Below are 24,473 nucleotides of genomic sequence, written 5' to 3' on the forward strand. Positions count from 1 at the left end.
TTGCAGCAACCTTGTGAGTAATACATTTCAAGGGAGTGTTATCAATTGCAATCACAGAAATAGGTGATGACAAAGGTTTGGATTTCAATTTAAGGTTTTCCAAAAACCCTTTATCAATCACATTAAGTGTTGAACCACAATCCACAAATACTGTACCTGAAATTCAATCAAATCTCCCTGCAAAGTAGTACCCCCAGAAAGAAATACTCCTGCAGAGCGTAAACAAGCTATACGGGTGTAACTGGCCTTTTTTTTTTCTTTACTTAAACGAAGCTCACAATACTTAATCAAATGGTCAGCTTTACCACAATAAAGACACAATCCCTTGGCGAACCTCCGGTCTCTTTCCTGAAAGGGGAGCGACTTCGCCCCAACCTCCATCGGTTCTCTGCCGTCAGAGCCGATTTTCTGGGGACTAGGACCTGACATTATAGAAGTCTTTACCTCATTCACCCTGGACCTTAGTATCCTGTCCATATGAACAGCTAATTGCATAGCATCCTGCAAAGTCTCAGGTGCAGGGAATGCAATTAGCAGATCCTTAACCCTTTCACTCAGACCAGCAAGAAATAAACATTTCAGCGCAGGATCATTTCATTTAACTTCTGAGACCCATCTCCTGAAGTGTGTGCAATAATTTTTAACAACACCTGACCCGTGATTCAAACACCTGAGTTCTGCCTCAGCAGATGAGATTCGATCAGGATCGTCATATAAGAGCCCCATAGAAGAAAAAAATTCTTCAACAGACCTTAAACACTGATCATTAGGTTGGAGAGAAAATGCCCACCCTGTGGTTCATTGCGCAAAAGTGACATAATAAAACCAATGCGCTGTGATTCATTCCCAGAGGACCTTGGTCTCAAACGAAAATATAACAAACAAGCATTTCTAAAGGAAAAAAAATCTTGCTGTTTACCATAAAAAACATCAGGCAGTCCTACCTTGAGTTCGACAAAATACGCTCCAGAACAGCTACTCACGTGTTGCTGAAGCTCGGCCACCTCCAGAGACAATCCCTGCAGGCGGTGAGCCAAATCCTGGATGGAAACCATACTGATCCTCGAATTTCATTCCTTTTATTTTTTTGCGCTGGACTTACTGTTATGATCTGCAACAGGAACTAAGGAAAGATAGGGGAAAGCTGTCCCTACAGTAAGACTAAGCTGAATCCCTACGATGTAGCGGGCTGCCTGTTCCTAGAGAACAGCCCCACCTTAGTCCTCGGCTAGTCTGAACGAAGACCTATAGCTTTAAGGGAGGGGTCCCTAAAAGAACTAAGGACTGGGACAAAAAAGGGACACCTCCCAAACAGAAAAGCAGTTGCAAAACACAAAAAGACAAACTGACAAAAAGTACTAGAGGTCCCAGAAGGACCAAGCGAACTGACAGAGAAAGGCACAGAAGCACCTGGCTAGAGAAACAGTCAAACACTGAAGTCCAGCACAGCCAGGAGGGAGGAGCTGGAATATAAAGGCAGATGGTCACGTGACCGCAAAACACAAGATGGAAAAAACAAACAGGAGAGTTCTAACAGTGATAGATCACAAACACATATCAGTATATTATGGACAATCTATTATTATGCATTCACAGTCACGGCTTTTGAAATAGAAGTAGAGAGCTGCTAAACATTTCATACATCAAAGAATAATATGTTTGAAGTCTGAATAATGTTTTGTTCTGTTGCATTGAATATAATGACTTCTAAATATCACAGATGACTGAGAGAAGTTGTGCTATTGGAGCTAACCAAGCAAGTTCAAATAAGAGAGCCTATTATTAATTCATCATGAGTCATCTAACTAGTGTGAAAAAACTATATTGCTTTTGAAACATACATTGCTTTATTTGTACTAATTTGATAAATGGCATGCAGGTATTGTTAACTTGTTTGACTCTTTAATTTTAACTTATGTATAACAGCAAAAAATTCTAAAGTTTACAAGAATACATTGAGTAATTCTATTTTAATACTTAGGTAACAATTGAGAAGCAATTTTTTTCCTTGGACAGCCTCTGTCTGAGAAAAAAATCAGACATTTGCATGGCCCCATAGAATAACATTGGTCAGAGTGTGATCCGATGTTTGTTGGAACACACTCAGACCTAAAATACGGTCATCTGCACAAACCCTATGGATCACCAATATAGTATCTTGTGTGGTTTCCCACTTAGTGATGTGTGTCAATTTTTTAGTAAATAAATCACATAGAGTTTTTTTCTGTTTTGTGAAAAAAAGTGCTATGCCATGATTTTCATGCATTTTCAAAAGCATTTTTAGTGGCATTGCACACATGTAATTTGTTATAGAGAAGCCTATTGTCTAAATGTCTTTCAGCCAAAATGTTTAAAATAAGCTACTGCAATTTAAAATGTTGCAATGTAAAAATGTCTTAAAATCCTTGTTTGTAATGCATTTAATATTTTCCCACTAGTCCACAGCCAAAATCTGCCCACAGCATTTTTTGCCGCAGGAAACGCACAGCCTTTTTCTAAAAAATACTGTAGTGAAATTCCCCATAAATCAGTCAGCAAAGTTCCAACCAAGATCTAATATAGTGTAAAGTTTTGGGATCTAAGGGGTAACATTTCTCCTTGTGGAGAGTGACATGCCTAACCTGGCATGCCAGTGTGAGGAGGTTTATAAGCCTTTGTTGATTCCAGAACTTTGATGCCCCACAGTTCCAGTGTTGAGTCTGAGCTCTTTATTAGCATACTTGATTTTACTATTTCTGTCAAAAGCAACAATGGTGCAAACTATATTAGGACTATGTCCCATTGGTTTAAACAGTCATTTAGTGCATTTAGTGCTGACAGACTCACTTTAAACCTTTCTCAGATCTAGACTTTAATGCAAAAGAAGACTTCAAACAAAACTTTCAGGTCTCACATCACAACAAAAAAATCCTCCCTGACCACACACAACAGTCAGAAAATTTCCCATTTTCTATTACACATTATTATTTGCTAAATAAATTATAACTGTCAATGTCATTTGTCATTAGTTAAGCATCAAGCCTTTTTTTAAATTCTGTCATTGTATCCGCCATGACATACCTCTTGGGTAGCAAATCCACAGCTGAGCTACTGAAACTTTAAAGAGATTTCCCTACATTGATGTCTAAATTGCCGTTCTCTAAAGAATGTCCTCTGATCCTATGTACAGTTCCTAAAATGAATAAATAATGCTCAAGTTCTTTGTATTTCATTTTGATTTCATGTGGGTCAATATCCATTTGAAAGTGATCATAAAATGTTTTCTTAGCAGTAAAAGAAGATCTGTAGGTTCTTCAAAAATAAGATTCTATGAATCCCATCCACCTTGCTGGAACTGTATGATGCCGCATTTTTTGACGCACTGAATATACGCAGCGTCAAAAACTCATCGTGGGCACACACCCTAAAGAAAAGAAGCTCCCAAATTATTAATTTATTGCATGTTTTTACTAAACCAGACATGTCAAGAGACCTAACAGGCCCTCCTTAAGGAGTTCTATATGGTGATAGAAATACTCAAAGAAAAAAGAGGACTAATGGTTAATGGAGGTATGGTATAAATACAAAGAACATATTTTCTACCTTTACCAGTGCCTTTGCCATTATTGGTATGACATTTCAGTACATGGAAGGTTACAGATCAATTGCATTTCAATGTTCTTATAGAAAACAATATTTTGGACAAACAGCGTAAATACAGTTTTCTGCCCATATTGTGATATTCTCTTCATTTAACGGCACTACAATTTGAGAGCGATACCATAAAGATATGGAAAAAACAACAGCAACCAATAGTTTAGATTACACTAGTATAAGCAATGATTGCTTTCTATCGATTGTTGTACTTACGCCCATGACCTCATATTCCTAGGTTTGACATATAGAGAATGCTATTCTCCTATCATGTGGTTAAGAAATTTCTCATCTATTTCTTGTATTTCCTCTAAGTTCAATAGACTTATAAGAAAGATTGTGATTAAATAGAAGGTGAAATGTGCAGCATTCTGCTTCATTCTTGACACCATGAAGCTAAAAAAAAAGAAAGAATGAGCGGTGAGTTAGAAGTGAGAGATGGGGTTTAAGTTCTAATAAAAGAAAAGTAGCTGGCAGTAATGAAAAGTGTGCAATTGTATTTCTTGTTCCATGATTTAAATGTATCTCCCATGTCAGCTTTTATCCTCATCAACACCAAAGTGACACTGTCATTTTCACTCCTTAAAATACTGAAATCCTTCTCGCAGTAATATGAGGATTTGTGTCTGTGCTGCTTGCAAAATGATGACACATCTGTTCCGAAGCGGCAGAAAAGGATGGATGTCTGATATGTGCAGGTAACAAGTAGTTAGTGCTCAAATATCACTCAAAGAAAGCCGCACTAGAAATACTTCTAGGTGCAAAGTTACTTAGGAAAGCAGCACAGATGACACAGGGAAGCACGCTTTAAGTGCTGCCATTGTTGCCTACTGTATATCTGTCGTAAAAAAATAATTGCACTTTATGTAAGGACTAAGAATCCAGGTCAAGCCCCTGACTGGTTTATTATTCTTGTGTATATAATGCATGTCAGAACTTTGTTACTAACCTGATTTTTTTTGTTATAGTACAGGGAGAATACCAGCAAAAATTGCCATTCATATAAAATATATTGCTCAGTGGCTGAATATGTTTGAGAACAGAATTTTTCAGCAGGGAAAATAAACAAAACTAAAGACTTCTCTCATTTGAGTATGTAGAAAACCCCAATGAAATATTGGAGTTACATTGTATCTTGCATTAATTTGTAGTGTGATTTATAGCTTTCAAAGAGTGTGGCTGTATCATTTTAATCAATTTTAGCAGAAACTAATATATAACACATTCACTACCTTAAATGGAATCTGTCACTGGGTTTTGCCACCAAATCTGAGAGCAGTATAATGTAGAGGCAAATACCATGATTCCAGCAATGTGTCACTTACTAGGCTGTTTGCTGTAGTTTTTATATAATTACTGTTTTCTAATCAGGAGATTGTCATTAGAGGACTAGTATACCTGCTGCCATGTAGTCCTCCATATTCATGAGCTCTGTATAACCCCGCCCCCACCACTGATTGGCAGCTTTCTGTGTTCACTGTATATGGGCAGAAAGCTGTCAATCAGTGGTGTGGGTGGGGTTATACAAAGCTCAGTATACTGAGAACTTGTGGATCTGCAGCAGATTAAACAGTTATTTTATCAAAATGACAGCATGCAGACCAGTAAGTGATACATCACTGCAATCAAGGTCTCTGCCTCTACATCATGCTTCTTTCAGATAAAGTAGCAAAAACCTGGTGACAGATTCACTTTCATCAAATCTGTCACTAATGATTCCATCATTAGTTAGTTAAAGGACTGCCAGGACTAACCATGGCTGCTTTATTCAATAAACAGTGTCATGCTTGTCCATGAGTTGTCTGGTTTTGCACCATTGAAGTGAAGAGAATTGAGCTGGATTACCACATTTAATCCATGAAAATGTATGTTCCTCTGTTTTTGGAAGAAAACAGACATGTTTTCGTAATACTGGACATGCTCTTAAATCCCTTAATGCAGAATATTGCATCTGTATTGTATGCCAAAAACACCAACTACTTAGTGTAGAATGCTGAACATATACTGTATATCAATCTGATAAGTGGGCATAGGAGTTATGATCATCACAGAAGCTCAGCTATGATGTTCAGCAGGGCTCCTATGGCTGGGATTAGAAAAAACTCCTGTCCTGGCTGTTTAACCATCCAGGTGTTTTGATCAAATGAAATCACAGCATCTGTGTCAGGAAGAAGGCTCATTCTGTCATACATAAGTGGCCAGTAAAATAGTACCTGTTAAATAATTCAAGCTCACTAGGTGAAGTGGGTCCTCTAAGCCCAAGGGTTGGATGGACACACGGGCGTCAATGAAGCAAGCGGGTGAGGCAGGAAGGACATGGAAAGCAGACAGGAGACCGTTAACAGAGGTGCTGAAAACTGCAGACCTGAGACAGATTGCACAGTTGCTGAAGACCTCGGACAGAATGCAGAGTTACTGAAAGCCGCTCGTGGACAGGTAGCAGAGTTACTGAAGACCTCAGACACATTGCAGAGTTACTGAATACTGCAGACAGATTGCAGAATTACTGAAGACCTCAGACAGATTGCAGAATTACTGAAAACTGCTGATGGACAGGGAGAAGAGATACTGGAAGCCGCTGGTGGACAGGTGAAGTTCTGAAGACCACTGGCAGTATCAGGGCTACTGGAAATCACAGACAAGCAGGCAGACTGGAGACTCAAGGACTGAAAGCCACAGGTAGACAAGAGGCGTCATGGAGGACGTAGACATGTAGCAGGCAAAACTCCAGAGTAACTAGAAAGGCAAGATACCAAGGAAGCCGCAGGCAGCTCGGAGATGTCCTGGAAACTGCCGGACAAGCAGCAGACAAGGAACAGGTAGCATACAGAACTCTGGAGTAGCTAGAAAGTTTGAACACCATGGAAGCCGCAGAAAGGTGGGAGATGTTGAGGAGAATCAAACAGTTACCTGTGGAACTGAAAGCTGCAGACATGTAGCTCAGGGACTGGAAACCACAGGCGTTTTGGAGACTGTGGATGGGATTTGTGAACAGACAAATTAAAAGAGTTACTAGCAATTCTTAAAACAATACCAAGACACAGGTATGTGTCTTGGGAGGACTTATACAGGCCTAAGAAAAAAATGCAACACATGGGAGCACACCAGGCTTCTTGCAAAGCCTAACATGGAGCACAAGAAAATCGAACAGTCCGGGGCAGGTGCGTAACAGTAAAACTAATATCATCCATGAAAAGACAAGCCTACACATGGCTCCAGTGGAAAAGCATACTAGACATAGAAAAATAATGTTTTTTTTTATTCAGTGACACAAAAATTTTTTTAGAAATATTTTTATTGTATAAAAGTAGCAAAGCATAAACAAATGCATATTCAGAATTATCGTAACCATAAGTACTAGAGATTGTCAAATTTATTCTAGCGGAATTGAATTATAGTTGAATTTTCCAAAAATCCATATTCTGGAGAATACAGATTTTTAGTAATTTGGCCCTCGTGAATTCAGCAAAATGGCAGCCAGCTGTGGCCACGATCTTGCTGAACTGTAGAAGGCTGCCAAATGCAACCAGCCATATCACTGCTTCCCTTTTTCCGATCCAATGTGCCTTCATCACACTGCATCTCAGGACCGGTGTTCAGGACCGGTATTCACTCTATGAGGGGCTTCCAGCCATGATCAGGCATCTCAATTTACTGCCCATGCTCAGTTGCCTATTTGCTGCTGGAAGCCCCATCCCAGAATGAATTCTAGGCCAAAGATGCAGAGAGGTTAAGATGTGGAGGAACGGACAGGGGGGTGGCATCCAGAAAGTGAGATGAGTATGATTTTTTCTTCTTTTTAACCTTTTGCCGGCTGCTCACATTTCTGGACACTCCAGCTGATCCCTGTCCACTGTCTAGTACTTTGCCGCACTGCATCTCCCACTCGCTGTTCACTCTAGGCCTAGGCATGCGCAGAGACCTCCAGGATCTGCTATTGGAAGCCTTAACCCAGTGTTCATTCTAGGCTGGGACTTCTAGCTGCGATTATTCCCATAATTTACTTCACATAATCAGTGAACTCTGGGGCCTGACATACGGTGCAAGAGAGGCGCAGAGAACTGGACATCAGGCAGGGAGCAGCGGAGGTGGCAGAAGAGGCGAGTATGATTTTTTTTTCTTTTTACATCTTACATTTAATATGCTCTGGGGTCTCATTCAATTTGCGGAGAATAACTTCACTGCAAATCGAATTTCTCAGTCAAATGTGAGTGATTTGGTGAATTTGAATTTTGTCAGATGGGTTCATCTCTAGTATCTACCCATAGGATAAAGGTAACATGTTATTAAGGCAACATGCTGATTGGAACAAAATTTACCATATTATAACAATGGCTGACTTACTGTTTTTTTCCATTTCCCCTAAAGAATTCAAAGAAAAGTTTCCTAATGTCTGATAAAATTATATCTCCAATGTGTTGCTGTGATTGAAGTAGAAAATCTTTATAAATTAATTCCCTCATTAGTACCAAAGCTATGATGTTACATACAGTATGCCATGCCACACATTGATATACAGTATATTAGCTGAATATAAATTAACAAAACAGTACCAGTCAAAAGTTGGACACACCTGCTCATGCAAATGCACATAAACACACCTCCAGACTATGTAAAGCTATATGCCCAGATAAATTTATAAAAAGGACTATATGCCCAAGAAGGAGAGGGATGGAGTGCTGCATCGGCTGACATGGCTTCCATAATCACTCGACTTCACCTCAATTGAGCTGGTTTGGACCACAGAATGAAGGCAGAGCAGCCAACCAGTGCTCAGTACCTCTGGGAACTCCTTCATGACTGTTGGAAAGTAATCAAGGAATCTTAGGTCAAACACATATTCTGGCTTGATTCACGTGTGCTATATTACTCCTTGTTTCCTAATCCGTTCCTTTGTAGTTTTGATGTCTTCAGTCTAAATTTACAATGTAGATCCTATATTAAAAGAAAGAATTAATCTGTATTTCATATAATAAACTGCCAATGAATACCTATAAATTGCACAACCCCCAAAAAATTGTATTCAAAAGCAGGCATTTTTTAATTAATCATAAAATATCTTTATTACAAAGAAGGCTACAATAAAAAAACAGATCATAATTTTCTGTTAAACCAACAGATATATCAATTCAGAGAAAAGGAATGGCGTATAGGGGACCAGGCGCACAATATAAATGATTGAGTCAGTATATTTTTTATTATCCTTTTTACAATATGTGCTCTTTGAACTGATTATTTATAGGCATGAAAGGTTTACCTATCGGGCATGTGCAATAGTTTGGATATATTTTTTTTATGGGTCTTGTACTATTTTTGGCATTGTTTCCCTTACTTTAATATTAGTTTGACTTTGTCAATAGCCCCACATAGAAAACTATCAGTTGTTCTGATATTACAAGTATTATCTGGTCCACATATCCACTATTAATCTTATACATAGAAGTAATCATTATTTGTACTGCCTGGGCCAGCATAGTATATTCCTTATCTTGTATTCTTTGAACTAATTATTTTCTGCTTTTATAGGTTTATCTGTGGGTCTTCTATAATAGTAGCATTAATTTAGGTGTACTTTTCTTTGATTCCTATACAATAATACCACTGTTTTTGACATTGTTTCCTCTACATTGATATTTCTGTTGGCTTACCCTATAGTCCCAGATGAAATGGCATCCATTGTTCTGATATTGCAATTATTATCTCACCCACATATTAATTAGGAATCTTATAATTAGCATGCATCATTGTTTCTACTGTCCACATTTTTATTTATTCAATTTTGCAAATGTTTATTACCAACAATACTGATTAATTATAATCATGAAACGCTCTGTTCGGCTGTGTGCCAACTATGCGTTTTGTAAGCGTGTCCGCAGTGGCAATTCCGCTGCAGAAACGCTTGGTAGAAGGTCTGCCATGTTCCCCAATGATATTCCGCATGTGCTGTGCACATGCTGCAGAAATTTCTGCTGCGGATTATCATTGCTGAAAAATCCGCAGCACTACCAATTATTTTGTGCAATCGTGGCATTTTTGCCGCCATTGAGTTGCATTAAATCGCTTAATATCTGCATGACTACATGTGCACATGCTGATATTAAGCGATTCAATGTGCGGATGGTACCCGGGCCTGGAGAAGAGGAGACTCTCCTCCAAACCCGGGTACCATAGTACCTGAAAATAAAAAAGTTTAAAATAAAAAAATACATTATACTCACCTTCTGATGGCCCCCGGTCTCCATAGTGATGCGTCTTGGCTTTCCGGCGGCTCGCGATGGTCTAAAAGGACCTTCCATGACGTCATTTAGTCATGTGACAGGTCACACGACCACTGACGTTGGCGGTCGCGTGACCTGTCACATGACTAAATGACTTCATGAAAGGTCCTTTTAGACCACCATAAGCCGCCCAACACACTGGACGCACCGGAGGAGACTGGGGGCCATCGGAAGGTGAGTATAATGTTTATTTTTTTTTTACCATTCTTTTATTATAACTTGGTCACACTATATAAATCAATGTCGGTTGCATGGATTTATATAGTGTGACCAAGTTGTCAAGCACTTTTCCAAGTGATGCTAAAATTACTTGGAAAGCACTTGACAGCCTACATGTGAAATCGCATGTGAAAAACGCTTCACATCCGCATGTCCCTGGCAGGAATAACGCATGTACGATCCGCATGCATTTTTTTCTGCCAGGGAGATGCAGAAACGCTCAGGAAAAATCCGGAACATTTCTGCATCGTGGGCACATAGACTTCCTCTTGCATTTTAGCAAATTATTTTTAATCCTGTCTACTGTGATCTGTGTTTTTATTCTAAGCTTTTTTTGGAATAAAAGCTATTTTTATGAATCTACAATATGCACATTCCAGTAAGAACAAGCAAAGAAAACCATTGCACGTACAGGTGTATCCAAGCTTTTGACTGGTACTGTACATTTACTTATATACTGGTATTAAGAGAGGTCCCCTAGCACAATATACAGCCACTGGTTCTGCATCACAGCAGCTCTACTTCAGACTTGGGTTTGACAGAAGGCTTCATGTGTCAGCACTTAGCCAGTGCTGTGTATATACAGTGGCAACAAAAAGTTGTGCATTTTTTTTTAAAAGTGTGATTACTTCTGTCTGGATGTTGTGATGCCATTTTCCTGGTGACTTTAGTAAACTGGAAGCAAATGGTTGTCAGCTATAAGGACGAAAATTGTGTTTGACATTGTTTTATCTCATTATGTTTTAGTCTTCGACATTTGCTGGGCCAAATGTTTTGCATATTTTGTCATGGGTAGTCGAATTTTGCCTAAAACTTTTTTTTTTTATGTGTGTGCTTTTAGGTTAAAACATGGCAAAGACAAAGCCAACTTTATCACCAGATGTGAGGAAGCTTATTATTCTGAGAGTGAAGTCAGACAAAAGCCAAAAAGAGGTAGCTATGGACTTCAACTGTTCTCAGAGTCAAATGTCATGTATATTAAAGAAAAAAAAAGAAGGTAATGGAACAGATGATAAACCTAGAAATGGACGACCATGGAAAACTTCCTCCAGAGTTGATCAAATTATTAAGAAAAAGTCAGTATCTGATCTCCATAAAAGTTCTGTACAGATGTCGCACAAAATGAATGAAGAATATGGGGTCAAAGTGAGTCACCAAACTGTGGTACGACAGCTAAGAGCAGTAGGGTTGAATGCACAAGTTCCAATCAAGAAGCCTTTCATGTCTGCAAAGAACTGGAAGGATCGACTTGAGTTTGCCAAAGAACAAAGCCAATAGAAAGAGATAGATTGGTCTAAGGGATTGTGGTCGGATGAATCCAAGTTCAATCTGTTTGGTAGTGATGGCAAGCACTAGCACCCAATTGGAAAGCATAATGATGTAAGGTACCAAACACCTATAGTGAAACATGATGATGACAATGACATGGTTTGGGGCTGCTTTTCTGCATCTGCCATTGGCCCTCTGCATAGAATTGATGGAAATATGAATATTACCATGTACAAGGATATACTGGAGAATGTAATGCTGCCACATGGTAAAACCAAAGTAGGCAAGGGATGGAAATTCCAGCAAGACAATGATCTTAAACACACATCCAATTTAGTCACCAAATTTAAACCCTTTAGGGCACAATTGGGATGAGTTAGGGTGACAAGTGGAGGCCTGTACCCATAGCAATAAAAATGAATTGTTTGCAGATGTGAAAATGGAGTGGCGCAAGATCCCTCAAGATGTCTTGAATACCCTAGTGGTTTCAATGCCCCATCAGTGTGGTGCAGTAATTAAAGCAAGAGGTTATGCTACAAAATACTAAGTTATGACATTGTAAACAATGTATTACTCTTAATGTTGTGATCAATAAATAGTATATGCAAAACTTTTGGTAGTCAGTTTTCTTTAATTAAATGACCATAACCAAAAGCATTTTGGTTAAAATTAAGGTCTTGCATGATGACAACTTCATGCACTTTCAATTCATCACCAGAGAAATGCATCACAACAATCTGACAGAAGTAATCACACTTTTAAAAAAAATGCAAAACTTTTGATTGCCACTGTAGAAGGATGCCTCATTTCAATAGTTAAGCCTTTAAGCAGGCCAGTTTTTAGTACATGGCCCTTTACCCCAAACATAGCTCCCAATCAAAGATGGTGCCGTGATGGAACAGATGCAACAGGTTTTATTCAACTTAAGGCAGGCTGGCAGACATAACTGTTACAGCTTCTCAAATAAGACATAAGGTTAATTGTTACACCCTTGATATTGGCACATAGCTTGCTGGTTATACAAAAATTATATAAAGCCATGTGATTAAAGGACTTAGCTAAAAGAAAAAGGAACAGAGCTTAGTGGTTAAATATCAATTCTGAGGCACAAAGCTTGGTGGATACATAACAAAAAATTTTTTTAGTAAAGATTTCTTCAGCCTTTCATAGTAAATACCGAGGGTAGTTGTTGCCAGCAAAAGACACATCCCAACAGCTTATGGTTCAGGGCTATTTAATTAGAACATCTTGCATTTTAAGCAGGAAGGCACAGTCAACTTATGATTAGTGTTGAGCGATACCTTCCGATATCGGGAAATATCGGATCGGATTGGATCGGACCGATACCGAAAAAGTATCGGATATCGCCGATTCCGATACCGGAAACCAATGCAAGTCAATGGGACATAAATATCGGAATTAAAATAAACCCTTTCTTTCCTTGTAGGTTATTTCTACATGAAGGAAAACAACTAAGAATAATGTAGAATGTATTGGGGGAGGTGGGGGAGACAATAAAGGCATAGAGGTTTAGCCCAGTCAAATGGAATAGCAGGAATTAATATTTTTTTATTATGTTCTGAGTTACGGAAATATTAACTATGTTAAGTATTTTTATATTTTGTCAGATATTTATGTTTCACTACTTCCATGCTCTTCACCTTCTTTTTTACTTCTCCCACACTTTCTCCTTCATCATCCTCAGCATCTTTTTCATCCACTTCTTCTTCACCTTCTTCTTCTTCACCTTCTTCGTATTATTCTTTTTTTTACATTCTTCATATTCTACTTCTTCATCTTCTTCATATTCTTCTTCTTCATCATATTCTTATTTGTGACAGGCATTCCTGTAGTTGTTATCTATAAAAGGTTGGACATTACACCTTTCGTTCTGCCCGTCACAAAAGATTTACAACAGGATTTGTCCGCGTTCAGTTTGGCCTGCAGCAGCAGGTCTTTTCCAGGGGCACCACGAGGAGGAACGGACTCACCCCCATACACTGCTTAGTCATCTTCTGCTTATAATTTAGATATTATCTTTTGCTCTGATTTTTAGTCTTATGCTTAATGTTCTTCCGCTTTTTGTTCTGCAGCTTCTTGTATTTCTGCTTCTTGGTTTTCTGTCTCTTGTTTTTCTGTATCTTGGTGCTTGTCTTCTCTTCTTTGTCTTCTTGGTCAACTTCTTCAGGGTCATCTTCTTGGTCTTCTTCGGGGTGGTCTTCAGGGTCATCGTCTTCGGGGGTCCTCGTCTTCGGGGTCCTCGTCTTCTTCGGGTTGGTCTTCTGGGTCCTCGTCTTCGGGGTCCTCGTCTTCTTCGGGGTGGTCTTCAGGGTCCTCGTCTTCTTCGGGGTGGTCTTCAGGGTCCTCGTCTTCTTCGGGGTGGTCTTCAGGGTCCTCGTCTTCAGGGTCATTGTCTTCGGGGTCCTCGTCTTCTTAGGGTTGGTCTTCAGGGTCCTCGTCTTCAGGGTCCTCGTCAGGGAGATCCAGAGTGATTACCAAGAACCATTTCAAAAAGCTTGAACTTGGAAATGTAGCAGAAGGTACAAGAAAGCTGAGGAACTACCGAGGACCAGCTGACGGTACTGGAACCCGGATGGATAGCAGAAGGTACAAGAGCCAATGGAACTACCGAGGACCAGCTGATGTTACTGGAACTCGGTTACTAAGCAGGAGGTACCTGTGCCAGAAAGCACTACCAAGGACCAGCAGACGTTGGTGGAACTTGGATACCGAGAAGGAGGCACCTAATCCAAAGGCACTGCCGAGAACCAGCTGACGGTACTGGAACCCGGATGGGTAGCAGAAGGTACAAGAGCCAATGGAACTACCGAGGACCAGCTGATGTTACTGGAACCCGGATGGGTAGCAGAAGGTACAAGAGCCAATGGAACTACCGAGGACCAGCTGATGTTACTGGAACTCGGTTACTAAGCAGGAGGTACCTGTGCCAGAAAGCACTACCAAGGACCAGCAGACGTTGGTGGAACTTGGATACCGAGAAGGAGGCACCTAATCCAAAGGCACTGCCGAGAACCAGCTGACGGTACTGGAACCCGGATGGGTAGCAGAAGGTACCCATGTAAAAAAAAAGTTCAAGGCCGCGAGCCGGCCGCAGTTACCAAAACCCACAGTCCTACAGAGGGTGCTTGTCCTATTGGCACTATGGAACCAGCCTTCATTGCCAGATCCCGCAGCCCACATAGGAGTCACCTAAACTGCAGGCACCATAGAGTCGGCTAACCCGACCGCAACACGACAGGACAACGCATTGGAGGCAAAGTGACGTTGACACTACCCGGAAACAGCTGGCGTGCTGGAACCAGGCTGGGCAGGAGGGAGTACCCGTGCCAAAGACACTGCCGAGAACCAGCTGACGGTACTGGAACCCGGATGGGTAGCAGAAGATACAAGAGCAAATGGAACTACCGAGGACCAGCTGACGGTACTGGAACCCGGATGGGTAGCAGAAGGTACAAGAGCCAATGGAACTACCGAGGACCAGCTGATGTTACTGGAACTCGGTTACTAAGCAGGAGGTACCTGTGCCAGAAAGCACTACCAAGGACCAGCAGACGTTGGTGGAACTTGGATACCGAGAAGGAGGCACCTAATCCAAAGGCACTGCCGAGAACCAGCTGACGGTACTGGAACCCGGATGGGTAGCAGAAGGTACCCATGTAAAAAAAAAGTTCAAGGCCGCGAGCCGGCCGCAGTTACCAAAACCCACAGTCCTACAGAGGGTGCTTGTCCTATTGGCACTATGGAACCAGCCTTCATTGCCAGATCCCGCAGCCCACATAGGAGTCACCTAAACTGCAGGCACCATAGAGTCGGCTAACCCGACCGCAACACGACAGGACAACGCATTGGAGGCAAAGTGACGTTGACACTACCCGGAAACAGCTGGCGTGCTGGAACCAGGCTGGGCAGGAGGGAGTACCCGTGCCAAAGACACTGCCGAGAACCAGCTGACGGTACTGGAACCCGGATGGGTAGCAGAAGATACAAGAGCAAATGGAACTACCGAGGACCAGCTGACGGTACTGGAACCCGGATGGGTAGCAGAAGGTACAAGAGCCAATGGAACTACCGAGGACCAGCTGATGTTACTGGAACTCGGTTACTAAGCAGGAGGTACCTGTGCCAGAAAGCACTACCAAGGACCAGCAGACGTTGGTGGAACTTGGATACCGAGAAGGAGGCACCTAATCCAAAGGCACTGCCGAGAACCAGCTGACGGTACTGGAACCCGGATGGGTAGCAGAAGATACAAGAGCAAATGGAACTACCGAGGACCAGCTGACGGTACTGGAACCCGGATGGGTAGCAGAAGGTACAAGAGCCAATGGAACTACCGAGGACCAGCTGATGTTACTGGAACTCGGTTACTAAGCAGGAGGTACCTGTGCCAGAAAGCACTACCAAGGACCAGCAGACGTTGGTGGAACTTGGATACCGAGAAGGAGGCACCTAATCCAAAGGCACTGCCGAGAACCAGCTGACGGTACTGGAACCCGGATGGGTAGCAGAAGATACAAGAGCAAATGGAACTACCGAGGACCAGCTGACGGTACTGGAACCCGGATGGGTAGCAGAAGGTACAAGAGCCAATGGAACTACCGAGGACCAGCTGATGTTACTGGAACTCGGTTACTAAGCAGGAGGTACCTGTGCCAGAAAGCACTACCAAGGACCAGCAGACGTTGGTGGAACTTGGATACCGAGAAGGAGGCACCTAATCCAAAGGCACTGCCGAGAACCAGCTGATGGTACTGGAACCCGGATGGGTAGCAGAAGATACAAGAGCAAATGGAACTACCGAGGACCAGCTGACGGTACTGGAACCCGGATGGGTAGCAGAAGATACAAGAGCAAATGGAACTACCGAGGACCAGCTGACGGTACTGGAACCCGGATGGGTAGCAGAAGGTACAAGAGCCAATGGAACTACCGAGGACCAGCTGATGTTACTGGAACTCGGTTACTAAGCAGGAGGTACCTGTGCCAGAAAGCACTACCAAGGACCAGCAGACGTTGGTGGAACTTGGATACCGAGAAGGAGGCACCTAATCCAAAGGCACTGCCGAGAACCAGCTGACGGTACTGGAACCCGGATGGGTAGCAGAAGATACAAGAGCAAATGGAACTACCGAGGACCAGCTGACGGTACTGGAACCCGGATGGGTAGCAGAAGGTACAAGAGCCAATGGAACTACCGAGGACCAGCTGATGTTACTGGAACTCGGTTACTAAGCAGGAGGTACCTGTGCCAGAAAGCACTACCAAGGACCAGCAGACGTTGGTGGAACTTGGATACCGAGAAGGAGGCACCTAATCCAAAGGCACTGCCGAGAACCAGCTGACGGTACTGGAACCCGGATGGGTAGCAGAAGATACAAGAGCAAATGGAACTACCGAGGACCAGCTGACGGTACTGGAACCCGGATGGGTAGCAGAAGATACAAGAGCAAATGGAACTACCGAGGACCAGCTGACGGTACTGGAACCCGGATGGGTAGCAGAAGGTACAAGAGCCAATGGAACTACCGAGGACCAGCTGATGTTACTGGAACTCGGTTACTAAGCAGGAGGTACCTGTGCCAGAAAGCACTACCAAGGACCAGCAGACGTTGGTGGAACTTGGATACCGAGAAGGAGGCACCTAATCCAAAGGCACTGCCGAGAACCAGCTGACGGTACTGGAACCCGGATGGGTAGCAGAAGGTACCCATGTAAAAAAAAAGTTCAAGGCCGCGAGCCGGCCGCAGTTACCAAAACCCACAGTCCTACAGAGGGTGCTTGTCCTATTGGCACTATGGAACCAGCCTTCATTGCCAGATCCCGCAGCCCACATAGGAGTCACCTAAACTGCAGGCACCATAGAGTCGGCTAACCCGACCGCAACACGACAGGACAACGCATTGGAGGCAAAGTGACGTTGACACTACCCGGAAACAGCTGGCGTGCTGGAACCAGGCTGGGCAGGAGGGAGTACCCGTGCCAAAGACACTGCCGAGAACCAGCTGACGGTACTGGAACCCGGATGGGTAGCAGAAGGTACAAGAGCCAATGGAACTGCCGAGAACCAGCTGGCGGTGCTGGAGCCCAGGGTAAATACTAAAAACAGAAGAGCCAGAGGTGTATTTGGAGGAGGTTTTAAATCCGTACTACAGTGGATGTGGACAAAGCAGGAGAATTTGCCGGACACACAGCTGGGGATCAGCTGACGTTACTGAATCCCAATAACACTGGAGCAAGCGTTGACTGTGCAGACGGCACTTCTGAGCAGCAACTAGCGGTATTGGAGCCCAGGGTAAATACTAAAAACGGAGGAGCCAGAGGTGTAATTGGAGCAAGTTTTAAATAAGTAGCACAGTGAATATGGACAGAGCAGGAGAAATTGCCGTGAACACAGCAGGGGAACAGCTGACGTTACCGAACCCCAATAACACCGCAGCAAGTGTTGACTGTGCAGACGGCACTTCCGAGCGCCAACTGGCGGTGCTGGAGCCCAGGGATAAGAATGAAAACAGAGGAGCCAGAGGTGTAATTCAAGCAACTTTAAAATGTGTAGTACAGTGGATGTGGACAAAGCAGGAGAAATTGCCGTCCGCACAGCAGGAGAACAGCTGACGTTACTGAACCCCAATAACACGGCAGCAAGTGTTGACTGTGCAGACAGCACTTCCGAGCGCCAACTGGCGGTGTTGGAGCCCAGGGTAAATACTAAAAACGGAGGAGCCAGAGGTGTAATTGGAGCAAGTTTTAAATAAGTAGCACAGTGAATATGGACAGAGCAGGAGAAATTGCCGTGAACACAGCAGGGGAACAGCTGACGTTACCGAACCCCAATAACACCGCAGCAAGTGTTGACTGTGCAGACGGCACTTCCGAGCGCCAACTGGCGGTGCTGGAGCCCAGGGATAAGAATGAAAACAGAGGAGCCAGAGGTGTAATTGGAGCAACTTTAAAATCTGTAGTAGTGAGAATGTGGACAGAGCAGGAGAAATTGCCGTCCGCACAGCAGGGGAACAGCTGACGTTACTGAACCCCAATAACATGGTAGCAAGTGTTGACTGTGCAGACAGCACTTCCGAGCGCCAACTGGCGGTGCTGGAGCCCAGGGATAAGAATGAAAACAGAGGAGCCAGAGGTGTAATTGGAGCAACTTTAAAATCTGTAGTAGTGAGAATGTGGACAGAGCAGGAGAAATTGCCGTCCGCACAGCAGGGGAACAGCTGACGTTACTGAACCCCAATAACACGGCAGCAAGTGTTGACTGTGCAGACAGCACTTCCGAGCGCCAACTGGCGGTGTTGGAGCCCAGGGTAAATACTAAAAACGGAGGAGCCAGAGGTGTAATTGGAGCAAGTTTTAAATAAGTAGCACAGTGAATATGGACAGAGCAGGAGAAATTGCCGTGAACACAGCAGGGGAACAGCTGACGTTACTGAACCCCAATAACATGGTAGCAAGTGTTGACTGTGCAGACGGCACTTCCGAGCGCCAACTGGCGGTGCTGGAGCCCAGGGATAAGAATGAAAACAGAGGAGCCAGAGGTGTAATTCGAGCAACTTTAAAATGTGTAGTACAGTGGATGTGGACAAAGCAGGAGAAATTGCCGTCCGCACAGCAGGAGAACAGCTGACGTTACTGAACCCCAATAACACGGCAGCAAGTGTTGACTGTGCAGACGGCACTTCCGAGCGCCAACTGGCGGTGCTGGAGCCCAGGGATAAGAATGAAAACAGAGGAGCCAGAGGTGTAATTCGAGCAACTTTAAAATGTGTAGTACAGTGGATGTGGACAAAGCAGGAGAAATTGCCGTCCGCACAGCAGGAGAACAGCTGACGTTACTGAACCCCAATAACACGGCAGCAAGTGTTGACTGTGCAGACGGCACTTCCGAGCGCCAACTGGCGGTGTTGGAGCTCAGGGATTACAGTTCAGGTGGTAGAAACATGAACAGAACAGGAGACCTGGATACTGTTGCCAACCAATTATTTATTCTGGAAGAGGACTGGCAAATTCATGAGAGATCCAGGCCTTGTTCATTTTGAGAAAAGTAAGCCGGTCAACGTTATCGGAGGATAGTCGCATGCGACGGTCTGTTAGTACACCACCTGCGGCACTAAAGACGCGTTCCGATAATACACTAGCAGCAGGGCAAGCTAGCACCTCCAGTGCATACTGACTAAGCTCTGGCCATGTATCCAGCTTACAGACCCAAAACTTGAAGGGAGAAGAGCCGTCTGGGAGTACACTAAGAGGGCAAGACATGTAGTCTGTCACCATCTGACGGAAACGTTGCCTCCTGCTGACTGGAGCTGTCTGTGATGGTGTAGACATTTGTGGCGGCGGGGACACAAAACTTTGCCACATTTCGGCCATACTGGTCTTGCCTTGTGCTGAGGCGCTGCTTCTGCTCCCTCTTTGTGCAGAGCTTCCTCCACTGCCTCGACGCACTGAGCTGCTTTGTAAAGCACTAGCAGCACTGCTCTCGGTTGGAATGGAGAACATGATGGAATGCACCAGTGCGTCTTGGTACTCCCGCATTTTACGCTCCCGGTTCAATGGTGTTATGAGGCTTTGTAAGTTGTCCCGGTAGCGAGGATCTAGGAGGGTGGACACCCAATAATCAGCCGTGTTGAGAATGTGGGCGATGCGGCGGTCGTTTCTGAGGCACTGCAGCATGAAATCAACCATGTGCTGCAGACTGCCAACTGGCCAAGAAACGCTGTCCCCTGCTTGAGGCGTGATCTCTGCCTGCTCTGCATCACCCCACCCTCGCTCTAGATACTGACTACTAGAGCATTGTGTACCTCCCTCCTCTGGACAGATGTCTTCCTCATCCATTGACTCCTCCTCATCCTCCTCACAAAGTGTCCCCTGCCTAGGCCTTTGTGAGGAACCACGTTGCGCAGACTGTAGAGAAGCAGATGGCATTTGTGACTCCTCATCCTCCACCTCTTCCAAAACCTCGTCCCTTAGTGCTTGCAGTGTTTTTTCAAGCAGGCAGATAAGGGGGATAGTCATGCTGACTAGTGCATCATCTGCACTCGCCATCCGCGTGGAATAATCGAAGGCACGCAAAACGTGGCAAATGTCCTTCATAGAGGCCCACTCAGTGGTGGTGAAGTGTGAACGGCGCGCACTGCGACTTGTTTGCGCCTGCTGCAGCTGGTACTCCATTACTGCTGCCTGCTGCTCACACAACCTCTCCAACATATGTAACGTTGAATTCCACCTGGTGGGTAGGTCACATATGATGCGATGTTCCGGAAGACATAATCGGCGCTGCAGAGCTGCAATGCGTGATCTTGCATTGCTGGAACGCCGCAAGTGAGCGCACTCTATGCGGACCTTGTGAAGCAGTGCATCAAGATCCGGATAGTCCCTCAAAAAACTCTGCACGACCAAGTTGAGCACATGTGCCAGACATGGGATGTGAGTGAGGTTGCCTAGGCCCAGAGCTGCCACCAGATTTCGGCCATTGTCACACACTACCATGCCTGGCTGGAGATTCGCTGGCACAAACCACACGTCACTCTGCTGCTTGATGGCATTCCAGAGCTCCTGCACTGTGTGGCTTCGATTCCCCAAAGAAATTAATTTTAATACGGCCTGTTGACGTTTGGCCACGGCTGTGCTCATATCGGTCATCATAACAGGTAACCGTTCACGGGTCGATGTGGAGGTAGACCGTGACGGCTCCTGCAGCGCTGATTCAGAGGAACTGGAGTATGAGGAGGAGTCAATGTGTACAGACTGGATTCCTGCAATCCTTGGAGTTGGCAGAACACGTACAGCGCCACTCTCAAGATCTGTACCCGGCTCCACAACATTTACCCAATGGGCAGTGAGGGAAAGGTATCGTCCCTGTCCATGCTTACTGGTCCACGCATCAGTGGTCAGGTGGACCTTGCTACTGACGGCGTTTTGTAGCGCATGTTTAATTTTTCCCTCCACATGATGTTGCAGGGCAGGGACGGCTTGCCTGCTGAAATAAAAGCGGCTGGGCACGTTGTATTTTGGGACTGCCAATGCCATAAAGTTACGGAATGTGTCAGTCTCCACCAGCCTGAATGATAGCATTTCAAGGGCCAGTAGTTTAGCAATGCCAGCATTCAGAGCCTGTGCTCGGGGGTGGTTTGCCGAGTATGGGCGCCTTTTCTCCCATGCCTGTGCTAACGATGGCTGTAGACTGGCCTGGGAGTGTGAGGATGACTGGGAAAGTGGTGCTGTGGGTGGAATTACACTGTGTCTCTGTACAACAGTGCCAGAGATTCTTCCATGGCGATCCTGTGAGGAAGCCGAACCAGCTGTGTGTGAGCTGGAGGAAGAGGCTACAACACGAGCTGAAGAGGTGGTAGGTGGCGCTGTAGGTTGGCCTAGGTCTTCAGTGTGTTTGTGTAACTCCACCACGTGCTTGGTCCGCACATGTTTCCACATATTTGTGGTATTGAGGTTGCTGACACTTTTCCCTCTTTTCACCTTCTGATTACACAGCTTGCATTTGACAAAGCAAATGTCATCTGCAACTGTGTCAAAAAAGGACCAGGCACTGCAAGTCTTGGGAGCGCCCGCTTTGGATTTTGGAAGAGCCATGCTCCTAATGGGTGCCGAAGTGGAGGCTACAGGCAACCAAGTCTGCCCCCTCCCTCTCCCTCCTTTTTGGGCCGTTCGGGGAATCTCTTCCTCAGAGCTGCTCCCACCACCTTCCTGTCCCTCACGCCATGATGGGTCAAGGACCTCATCATCTACACCACCCTCTTCAAACAACTGCTTCTCCTGGGTAGTCTCGACAGCACAGTACGCACCAGAAAGTGGCACCTGAGTCTCATCATCAGATGCGTACTGAGGTGTGCTGCTGACCATAGGCACTGGCCCACCCGCCTCTTCAGATTCAGAGAGACAAAACGGTTGCGCATCACTGCATACTACCTCTTCTTCAAATTCTCGAATTCTGCTTGGCTGGCCCCCTCTTTCCAAGCCAAGAGATTCAGAGAACAGAAGTAGAGATGGCTCCTGTCCAGGGCTCTCTGACTGCCTGGGCAATTTGGCAGGTGGTGAAGAGACAGATGGGTGCTCTTCAGTGCTCAGGACCTGAGAGGATCTGGAACTCATTGAAGTCGATGCGTTAGCTGCCATCCATCCGACAACGGCTTCAATTTGGTCCTCGCGCAGCAGTGGGGTACGGCTAGCTCCTACAAAGCTGCGCATAAAGGACTGTTCCCTGGTAAAACTGGGGGATGCTGAGTCACTGGTGCCCGCAGCAGGCACAGAATCCCCACGTCCTCTCCCTGCAGGCACAGAATCCTCACGTCCTCTCCCTGCAGAAACTCCACGCCCACGCCCACGACCACGACCACATGCCTTACTCCCTGCCTTCTTCATCTTGGTAGACTGATAAAGATAGGCAGAAAAGTACTAAGGGCTTAGTGTGCTTATTCCTGAACAGCTGCTAACAGGTATAAGAAACACTAATTTTATAAAGTGTGGACTAGACTTTAATATGAGCTAATGTGGCCTACACAACTGTAAAGTGGAGTGTTTGGTGAACTTTATTTAGGTTTTTTTTGTCACAAAAAGACACTGGATGTGCCTAAAGATGTAATAACGATAGTATCACAAACTTTTTGTAGCTATTACAATGTAGGAAGGTAACCTACAATGCAATAGATGAGGCTGCAAAAAATAGGCTAATACTAATCTGGCTGGGGCTGCAGGGCCCAATGCTGCAGAAAGGCTCCTCTATCTACTCCTATATAGTGTGTTTGGAATCAATTTAGCTGAATATGGATGGAACCACCACACTAATAGGAGATATCAGGAAAAATTATGAATTGGCAATAAAGGACAATGTATGAGGCAGTGACACACACTGAGTGCACTACAACCAGACGGGGTTGAAGCACACACTACAGGGTGAGCTGCACTCACACACCAGACCTTGCAGACAGCGGTGAACAGTACAGATGCAGAGCACTGTGCACTAGTGCTGCAAGACGGAAAAAAAATTCTCTATCTACTCCTATATAGTGTGTTTGGAACCAATTTAGCTGAATACAGATGGAACCACCACACTAATAGGAGATATCAGGAAAAATTATGAATTGGCAATAAAGGACAATGTATGAGGCAGTGACACACACTGAGTGCACTACAACCAGACGGGGTTGAAGCACACACTACAGGGTGAGCTGCACTCACACACCAGACCTTGCAGACAGCGGTGAACAGTACAGATGCAGAGCACTGTGCACTAGTGCTGCAAGACGGAAAAAAATTTCTCTATCTACTCCTATATAGTGTGTTTGGAACCAATTTAGCTGAATACAGATGGAACCACCACACTAATAGGAGATATCAGGAAAAATTATGAATTGGCAAAAAAGGACAATGTATGAGGCAGTGACACACACTGAGTGCACTACAACCAGACTTGGCTGAAGCACACACTACAGGGTGAGCTGCACTCACACACACAGACCTTGCAGATAGCGGTGAACAGCACAGGGAACTGTGCACTAGCACTGCAAGGCACAGTGATTTAGAAAGTAGCTTGGGTAAAGCAGTATAGAGCAAATAGGTAGCTAAAACTGTCCCTCAGAACAACAGCGTCCTATCCCTAACTGAATTCACAGCAGAGTGAGCTCAAAATGGCGGCGGTGGCTTTTATAGTGCATCATGACATCATTTCAGCAGCCAATCACAGCCATGCCATTAGTTAAGATGCCTACATGCCTAACAGGATGTGCCCACACTTCTTAGGATCCTCATTGGCTGAATAAAATGAAAATGTCTCATTGCATTATGGGAACTTCCGATTCCGGTATACGATATTGCAATAGTATCGGAATTAAGTATCGGAATTCCGATACCGCGAATATCGGCCGATACCCGATATTTCAGTATCGGAATGCTCAACACTACTTATGATGTATTTCTCTACATTTGGCAAAGGATCATCATTTTGACCAGAACCTTCATCTCTGCACTTGCAGCATTGGTAATTGAAAGGAATCAATACATAACCATTTGTTATCTTTCTCTAGTGGATCTAATTTATTT

The sequence above is a fragment of the Phyllobates terribilis genome, unplaced genomic scaffold (assembly GCF_046119375.1).
Source record: "Phyllobates terribilis strain yellow unplaced genomic scaffold, ASM4611937v1 Scaffold_1__5_contigs__length_1240528914, whole genome shotgun sequence".
In the NCBI taxonomy this organism is placed as follows: domain Eukaryota; kingdom Metazoa; phylum Chordata; class Amphibia; order Anura; family Dendrobatidae; genus Phyllobates; species Phyllobates terribilis.